Raw genomic sequence first — 9,379 nt, 5'->3', positions numbered from 1 at the left:
CTCTCATTCCCATCCTAGTTTGCCCATTCGTATCCTAGAAAGCCAGTGTGGTTAAGAATGGCGAACTCTAACCTGATTTGATTCCCTACTCCATATGCAGCCAGCAGGGTGACCTTGGGCCAGTCACAGTTCTCAGAACTCTCTCAGCCTCACCTACCTCACAGGATGTTTGTTGTGGGGAGAGGAAGGGTAGGTGAATGTAGGCCACTTTGAAACTCCTTCACTAGTGAAAAACTGGGTAAAAAAACAGCCCTTTTTCTTCTGAATACTTCTCTGTTCCCTTTTCTGAAAGAAGTTGCTAGGTTTCCTTCCTGAAACCCTGGAATTGCTTGCACAAGCAGAAAAGCAAGAGGGGGTACAAACAGATTGATCTGGCAGAAGCTACTACTGTTATCTTTGACATGCATGCTTATGTATGCTGTGAATAAAGTGGACAGCTCTAGGAGAGAAGAATACTGGAAACCGGAGTTATCCACTGAAGCTGAAGAGTGAGAGATGCAAGATAGACAAAAAGAAGTACTTCTTTGCACAGCTTACAGTTAATTTGTGGAACTTGCTGTCACAGGATGTAGTCTTGGCTGCCAACTTAGAAGGTTTAAAAGAGGAGTGGACAAATTCTGGGATTACATGGTCTATCAAATGGCTACTAATCATGATAGTTATCTACTCCTTTCAGTACCAGAGGCAATACTCCTCCCCAGCAAGTGATATAAAGAGAATAGGCAGGAAGATATTGTTGCAGTCATCCTCTTTGTGGGATTCCTAGAGGAAGAGAATGCTGGACTAGATGGACCTTGGTCTGATCAAGCACAGCTCTTTTTATGTTACCTTTCATGAAAGGATTAAGAGATAAAGGCAGATTCATGGCAGAAATGTGACAAAAATATTTGCCATTTTGTGGCAGAAATGTTTGTAAATAGTGTGACAGTGACATTTAGGCTGCTGTAATTGATTGGATTTGTAGGATGTATTAATCATATGGTGACCGGGGTGCATATCCTCTTCCACCTTTAGTGCTCACTGTGGCAGAGACTGGTGCATACATGGTAAGCATGAAAAATTTGAACCGTGATTCTGAGATGCTGTTTATTCTAGTATACATTCGCTCCTCAAAAGGTATCCATGATACAGTGGTAGATAATAAGCTTTCTTTTTGGGATAATTACCCTAATAGCACACTAGGCCCAGTTTTGTGTACCCATTACATATTCTGTTTTAAGATGGTCTTTCTTTTTTCCTTGGAGACCACTGTGAGGCTTAGGGCCTCACTTTCATTAGCAAAAAACAATCTGTTATGGATATGATTGCTATTCAGCCTGTCTTCTAGCCTGTTCTGGTATATTCAGAGGTTGTCCTTATCCCTAAAGGCCTGTGTTACAGTGGTGACAAGTTAAATTACTAAGTTACTATAAATTAATGTTTTTCAGTAACTACAGGGGACTTTAAATTGAAACAACGTTAATTACATGGTGATTCTCGTTACCTGTGCTGCATTATCTCCCTGAAACCTGTGCAATTAATTTGTGTCATTACTGTTGTTGCTGCTGCTGCTTTCAAACATAAACCGTCCTCTCATTAGTTATCACACACCCAGCAGTAGCCTATTTTCTTAAAGGCGTCTTACAAATCGACACCCAGCTTTAGTCGCTTGTCATGGTATGTAGAACTAGATGGAATAAAATTGCCAGGTGCAGGGGGAGGTGAATTACAGGAGCCTAAACTGCTGAGGAATTCTCTCATCTCCCTAGCGGACCTGCCTGCACTGAAAGGGATCTGATATATCAGGTGCACATATATGATATATGGGTCTCTAGTTCAGTGGGAGCCTTATGTGTGATGTCTGTTAACCAACTCTTTAATGGCAGAGTTGCCAGTTTTTGGAAAGTCACAGAAATGGGAAAGTGGTCAGGGAATTTGGTTGAGTTGATTCCTGTTTGCTGTGTACATGGGGGAGAAACCTAAGATCTTGGATTTTATCTTTAGGGAAGGAAGAACATCTCTCCTTCACTGACTGTCAGAAGCCACCACTGATGGGAAGAAGGGGCTGTTAAAATCCTGAATGCCCCTCATTTGCCCACAGAAGATCTGAAGACCATACAAGATTTATAGAGCACCCCCTGGGGGACTATATTGCTTGGGTTAAGGATCACCTAAAGGTTAATCCTGACTTTCACAAAAATTTACTAATGGCATTTTCTTGTTGAAGAAAATTCTGTTGAAACCTTCACAGACCAGCACATTGCCCTCTATACACCCTTTCAAAGGTCTTATTGAACTGAAAGTGGGAGGTATCTGAGAGGCTGGAATCTGATAACATACCTTGAAAATTTTGCCTATGGTTGTAACCTGTACCCTAACGTTTTTAAATGAACCAGAATGATTTATTTGATTGATTGTATTTACAGAACTGCCCCTCTTGGCAAAATGGTAAATCAGTATATTTCAATTTTTGAACTTTTGAATCAGAGTCCTTAACCTATAAACTTAAATGATAAGGAGATGGCACATTTTCTGACTTGGGAAAGTTTAGTAAATTTAATTTAATGCTAAATTAATGATGTCCAATGTGTTGCCAGCAGACTGGATTTATTGTCCCACTTGAAAAGTGTCCAATAAGGATTGTCAGCTCTATGTTGGGAAATTTTTGAAAATTGGGGGGCAGAGTCTGGGAGGGTTCTCAGCAAGGGTGCAAGGCCTTAGGAGTCACTTCCTGTTTTCCCCAGGGGAAATTATCGTTGCCTGCAGGTCAGTTTGAATTCTGAGAGTAACAGTTAGTGTCCCCCTTAACATGATGGCAGAAAAACTTTGGTTTACTGTTAGATAGAGAAGATCTGCAGGATTTAAATCCTTTGCAGTTATGCTTAAATAGACACAAATGTTGTTTTTCATGGTAATACAAATTCTTGTACTAATAAGAGATTTCTCCATCTGTTTGGGGAAAAGTTACATGTCTGATTCTTAACAAAGAACAGAAGAACTGATTCACACACCCCTCCCCAGTTCTAAAAGGAAAGATACCATGAAGCAATACCAGAGTAATGTTAATTGTTGTAACTGTAGCACTCACCATCAGTAGGACTGCTTGTGCTCTGTTTTTAGGAATTGGGGTACATCGAACATTTGAAATGCACAACATGACCTCTTGTTCTCTGGATTTCTGTCAGCACTACATGAAAGAGTGCTTGTGTTAGGATGCTTGGCTCTTCGGCTATTCTCTATTTAGCATGTATTTACAGAGATGTATGAATATTTGATTAATGAGTCATAGTCTCTGGAGAAATTTAATAGCTACACTGCAATACAAAGCTAGCTCCTTTACTGTTAACACAGCTGCCAAGGGAGTCTCTGACACTAAAGCCCTTCCTGGGTCTAATGAATGCTGGGAAGTAAATTCCTTCATTACAAGGGAAGACATTATTCACTCCCCAGTTTTGAACTTTTGCAAGCTCACTTTACCCTCCCTGATTGGTAAAGATTTTTCCTGTGGAAACAAGTTGTAACATGTGAGTTGTAGAAAGAAACAGTTCACGTGGCTGTGTTTGGCTAAAAGTTGATTGGAAGGCCAGGTTACAAATATATATGTCAAGCCCTCCGGACGACAATAGAGTCACCTTTGTGTTTTTGTGAAACATCTATGCTCACTCCAAAGCATTCATGAGTTTGTTCTTTATATGTGCTATAAAAAAGCAATGTCATATGAATACAAAAGCAGCCTACTGGCCTAGACTAGCGTAAACTTGTTAGCTAAGCAGAGTCAGCCATGATTAGTACTTGGATGGGTGAAAGTTCTATTATTTTTAAAGCTATGCAGAAAAATATACAGAACTGCATGACTGGATGATACCACAGGCTTGATCAACAACAGTGTTGCATTCACCCAAACCTAAGACATACATGAAATGGGGAGGCTGCATGGCTCAGTAACAAGATTACATGATCATACCAACTCCAGGTGAGAAAAGGATCAAACTCTTGCTACCTTCTTTGGCTTAGAGCTCTGACAACTGCTCTACTTTGGTGCGCAGCAGCTATGCCAAGCCATTTTCCAACCCTAGTTGCAACTAGACAGGCTCATTTGCTGGAACAGGAAAATGCGTGGGAGAGTGTTACGGATTGCATCCAATAAGGTCATTAGGTTTCTTGCCCAGTACCTGGGACACAATTATTATTGTCTAAAGACTAAAGACTAGCTTCAATTGGAGTTACATTGGAGCTACATTTTTTAGAACTGAAAAGTCGTTTATACCGGAAGAGTTCTGAGACCGCAGTATGGACTTATTTTACAGGATCAGGCTCAATTGGTATGCATGTTAGAGGGCTTGTCTTTCACATATGGTATGTAAACAGTTTACATATCTATTTGCAGGGCTACTGGGTTCAGTGCAAGTTAAGTGTATACAGAATTGCGGACTTTAATAAGGTGCCTAAAACTACGTCAGCCTTTCTCACTCACTTTAGAGACTGGTAAGAAATCCATTATAACTCAAACTCAGGGTGTACAGTCTCTAAATGCTCAGAGGCATTCCTTTATAATTATTTTATACGTTCCACAGCTAAGAGCTGTCACAGGAAATAGCTTCCAGACAGTAAGCACAATTCAGTCTTGGATCAAATTAAACTATTGCATTTTTTAATCTGCCCTTCCAAAAGCTCAGGGGAATGTGTATTTGGTCCTCACAACAACCCTGTGAGATAGGCTAGGCTGAAAGTAGGCTGTCCATTTAGGCCATTGGTGGTCTCCAGGCTGAAAATATATAATTAGCATTTGGTTCAACGGTTACGTCTGTCACTGCATGTATAGTGCTTCCATATTTTATTAATCATTAACTAACTGGGCTTCCCTTTCTATCCCTACTGATCTCCCACCACCTCCTCATCTTTTTAATTTTGACAACCAGAAATATTTCCATCATCGGTGCTGAAAATCTTTTAATGTTGTTCTGTTGTGTTATTGCTTGTATTTTATTAGCCAACTAGCTTCAAAGCCTGTTCCTAAGAACAGGCCTCAAAAGGGTCCCCTGGCCAGGCTGCTTAAGGTGGCTTTGGGGCAGGCAGGAGCTGGCTAGCTCATTAGCAGGGCCAGGACAGAGCTCCTTAGCAGGCAGTCAGCAGGCCGGGAGGCCCTCGTAAGCAGGCCCAGCCTAGCAGGCCAAGAGGCTCTCATTAGCAGACCCTGCTTAGCAGGCTGGGAGGCCCTCGTTAGCGTCAGCAGGCCTTCCACCACCACCCTTTGCCCAGGGCCCTCTCACCTGCTGCTGGCTCCAGGCACTGAGGTGCATCTGAGAGCAAAGAGGCTAGAGTCCAGGGACAGAGGGGGGAGCTGCAGGGGCAGGGCCAATCAGGGTACAGCCAGCTTTGCCCTATTTCAACTTGGACAGCCTGACATGTTCCACGCCCCAGGCTGTTTCACAAATATATAGAGGAACCATGGATAAGGATTTATACAATACAATATAATATCTATCTGAGATGGTGAGTCTGCAAGGGGAAGTATATAAATTAAATTATAGATTAAATAAATAAATAAAGTGAGCAAGTGGCCCAGCATCACTCAAGTAGTTTCAGGAATGAATGAGGATCTTCGTTTAACATCCTAACTACTACAACGTACTGGCAATCATGTATATGTATTCATGTAACTATATACGTATGTAAAGCTGAAACTCATCTAAAACATTGATGCTAGAAAGAGAAGCTAATTAGGATAGCATAGAAATACTTTTATTATGGATGTGATTAAAAGCACTGATTACTGACTTTCTAATTTTCAATCGGTATTGTACCCTTTTTATTTTTTGCATTGAGCTTCCAGAGGAAATAATTCACTGCTCAATTGCTCATTCTCCATTTTTATTTCTAATATATCTGTGAAAAGATCAATTCTCACTTAGAAAGTTAGGTAGATATTTTAGTGGTGTTACTTCAGTTAAACTACTTGAAATAATGGGGAGAAATGGAAAAAAAAAGATAAATTTAGTGCAGAGGCATTCACAGGACGCTTTAACTGCAGCTTAGAATTATACATGCTATGCAGAATTTCCTGCAACCCCTTCTCCTTAGGGCCACAATGCATTACAGCAGACGTATAATGAAGCTGCTATAAAATCTCTGGTAATTAAGGGGGATTTGACAGTAATTGCAACAGTGAATCAACTTAATTATTACCTGCTTCAAAGAGAGCTAAACTGATGTTATAATCTAACCTTTTCTACTTTTAAAATGAGAGATTAAACAAGTATGTATAGCATTTAAGAATTAAATCTGTTGAGGCAGAATTCTATTAATATAATTTCACATACACATATATTGTGTGATGATAGAATTCATAATATGAAGACATTTCCCTATATTTAGCAATATGAGCAAACTGGAAGTTTGAGGACTTGTCCTATTTTATTTATTTTTAAATTTTGTTTCCCATCTACCCTTAGGACCACTAAGGCTAATAACTTAAAAAAGCATACATGAAAAAAAAAATTAAACCCACTAAAATCAATCTGCTCAAACACATAATTAAAAAAATAAAAAACAAACAAAACATAAAAACAGCCATTAAATCATTGGTTAGGAAGGAAGGGATCATTGAAGGAATGCCAAACAAACCAAAAAGGTCTTCACTTGCTCATGGAAGGCAGCAACAGAAAGACAAACCTCCCTAGAGAGTTTCCGAGCTTTGGTGTCTGCCTAATCTCAGAAGGTGGGGGCAGCTGAAGCAGAGCTTCTGAAGATGACCATAGTGGCTAGGCTGGCTGTCTTCAGTGTCTGTTGAGGGCTTTGATTGCATGACTTGGGGGTAGTCAAACTGGGGCCCTCCAGATGTCTATGGACTACAATTCCCATGAGCCCCTGCCAGCGAATGCTCATTGGAATTGTAGTCCATGGACATCTGGAGGGCCACAGTTTGACTACCCATGAAATGACTTCTATAAGGCTTAGAGACTGCTGTACAGGATTATTTACAGTGCAATCCCAAATAGAGTTATTCTTTTTAGCCCATCAGCTTCAAAGGCCTCGAGAAAATGCAACACTTGTTCATACTGAACTTGTTTTAATCTACTGTTCATTCTGTCAAATCTTTACCTGTGGGCCCATAAGTATTATATATTATTTATAAACAATCTTAGCAGCAGAGCTCCCACCTCTCCCCCATGCTGAATTATAGAGCATTAGTTAGGGTTGTCAGGCATAGCCTGGGCAACTGGTGGGAGATGGGAGAGGTGGGGACTTCTTTGGGGAGGCACTCGACAACTTAGGTGTGATAATGTCACTTCTAGTAGAACCCTGTTGTGAAGTCATCATTCTGGGGGTAACACTCTACCATTCACCCCCAACTCTATGGACAGGTAAGTAGGAAAGGACTTTATTGCAATGAAGTAGATTAGAAATTTGCACTGGCAAAAGGACAGGGACTGTGGCCTATATTACTGTATTGCTGCCTCCCTCTGGACGTATACTCCAACCAAGTAGTTTTTACACCATTTAATATGTTGTTTTAAAATGCTTTGCTTGAGGTTTGTTTCAACTTTGCTTTAGATTTCTGTTTGGTTTTCAGATTTCTGTAGACCAAATCCTGTTGCACAATTCAGTGGATGCCACATCCTATTGATTGTACCCTACGTAATCTGCTTTCAGTCTCAGTGAGAAAGGCAAACTATAAATAATATAAGCAAATAAATCAAAATACTATGAGTATAGTTCTGACCACTATATGGTTTCTTTATGGACACTAGCATGTTCAATATTGTGTGCATATATGGGGTGGGGGGAGTATTAGTGGTGCTGGAAGTAATCATTATGTGGAGCAGGATGTTTGATGTATAGATAGAGCTGGAAGATATGGTGGGGAGATTCATCAAAAATTGCCAACGTTGGGCAAATAAGGCAGCAAACCAAATGCTGCTCCAAGCTGTGGCAGGAAATGGGACTGGAAGCTTGGCAGTCAAATCCATGAGTCTAACGTTTGCAAATTTTCACCACAAACTATGGCTGGCAGCAGTTTTATGCTTATTAACAAGGAATAGGGATAATGAGCCTCTTGTGGCGCAGAGTGGTAAGGCAGCAGACATGCAGTCTGAAAGCTCTGCCCATGAGGCTGGGAGTTCAATCCCAGCAGCAGGCTTAAGGTTGACTCAGCCTTCCATCCTTCCGAGGTCGATAAAATGAGTACCCAGCTTTCTGGGGGGTAAATGGTAATGACTGGGGAAGGCACTGGCAAACCACCCCGTATTGAGTCTGCCATGAAAACGCTAGAGGGCGTCACCCCAAAGGTCAGACATGACTCAGTGCTTGCACAGGGGATATCTTTACCTTTACCTTTAGGGATGTATTGGACATTCTGTTTATCCTGGCTGCCCAGTTCCCCAGGGGGACCTCTCTCTGAGTTAGCAGAAGTCCACTTGGATGTGGTGCTGATTGTTCTTGGTGACTTCAGCATTCATGGTGGTGTTCCTCATCAGGGCCAGCCTAAGATGAGTCATTTCTTCTGCCTAATACTTTGTCTGGTCTGCATATGAGCCAATTTGACCCTGTTACTAGGAGAAATGTTGATAGGATCCAGGGATCTATGAAGGCCTATCACTTATGCATTAGAACCTTGCTCATCATGGTTGCTAAAATCATGTGAAGACTACATTAAGGAGCCCTTGCTGTTCATCACAAATCAGTCACTCATGGCACCTTCTCTCAGATACTCAAAGAAGCAGTTATCTGCTCATTACTAAAAATAAATCCTATCCCTACAGAAACATGATGTGGCCAATTATCAACCAGTTTCTAATCTGCCTTGCTGATTGAGAGAGTAATAGTAGACCAGTTTTAGGTCTTTTTCATTCTCATCTACCATGGACCATTTTGGGTCTGGGGCTCCAGGTTGGTTGTCCTGGAAGCATTAGGTCTGGGGCTCCAGGTTGGTTGTTCTGGAAGCATTAGTTGATGACCTCCATCTGAATGTAGACAAAGGACATGTTTCTTTGTTGATCCTTCTGAATCTATCTGTGGTCTTTGATACAATAGATCATGCCATTCCATTGAGGTGCTTGGAAGCAGAAGTAGATATCAGGGGATGGGTCTCAGACTGGTCCGTCTAGGGTCCCCCCCCCCACAGTCAGTTTGGAAAATCCAATTAATGTCGAGCTGTGGCTTGGTTATTATTGAGTTAGGGAGATCATGCATAGTGTTCCCATTCTTCAGGCTCACTAATAGTTGCTCATTAGTTATTTTGCTCAATTTAAAGTATTGATTATCATATACAAAGCCCTTCTTAGCCTTGGTCTCTCATATCTGCAGGAGTGCCTTTCCCTCTACTCTCCACCATGACAGTTTTGCCAGTTTGACCAAGGGTCTCTTGGAGGTGTTCTCATCTTATGGAATGGCCTGCCTG

The sequence above is a fragment of the Paroedura picta genome, chromosome 4, assembly GCF_049243985.1.
Source record: "Paroedura picta isolate Pp20150507F chromosome 4, Ppicta_v3.0, whole genome shotgun sequence".
In the NCBI taxonomy this organism is placed as follows: domain Eukaryota; kingdom Metazoa; phylum Chordata; class Lepidosauria; order Squamata; family Gekkonidae; genus Paroedura; species Paroedura picta.
Note: the sequence above shows the minus strand (reverse complement) of the source record.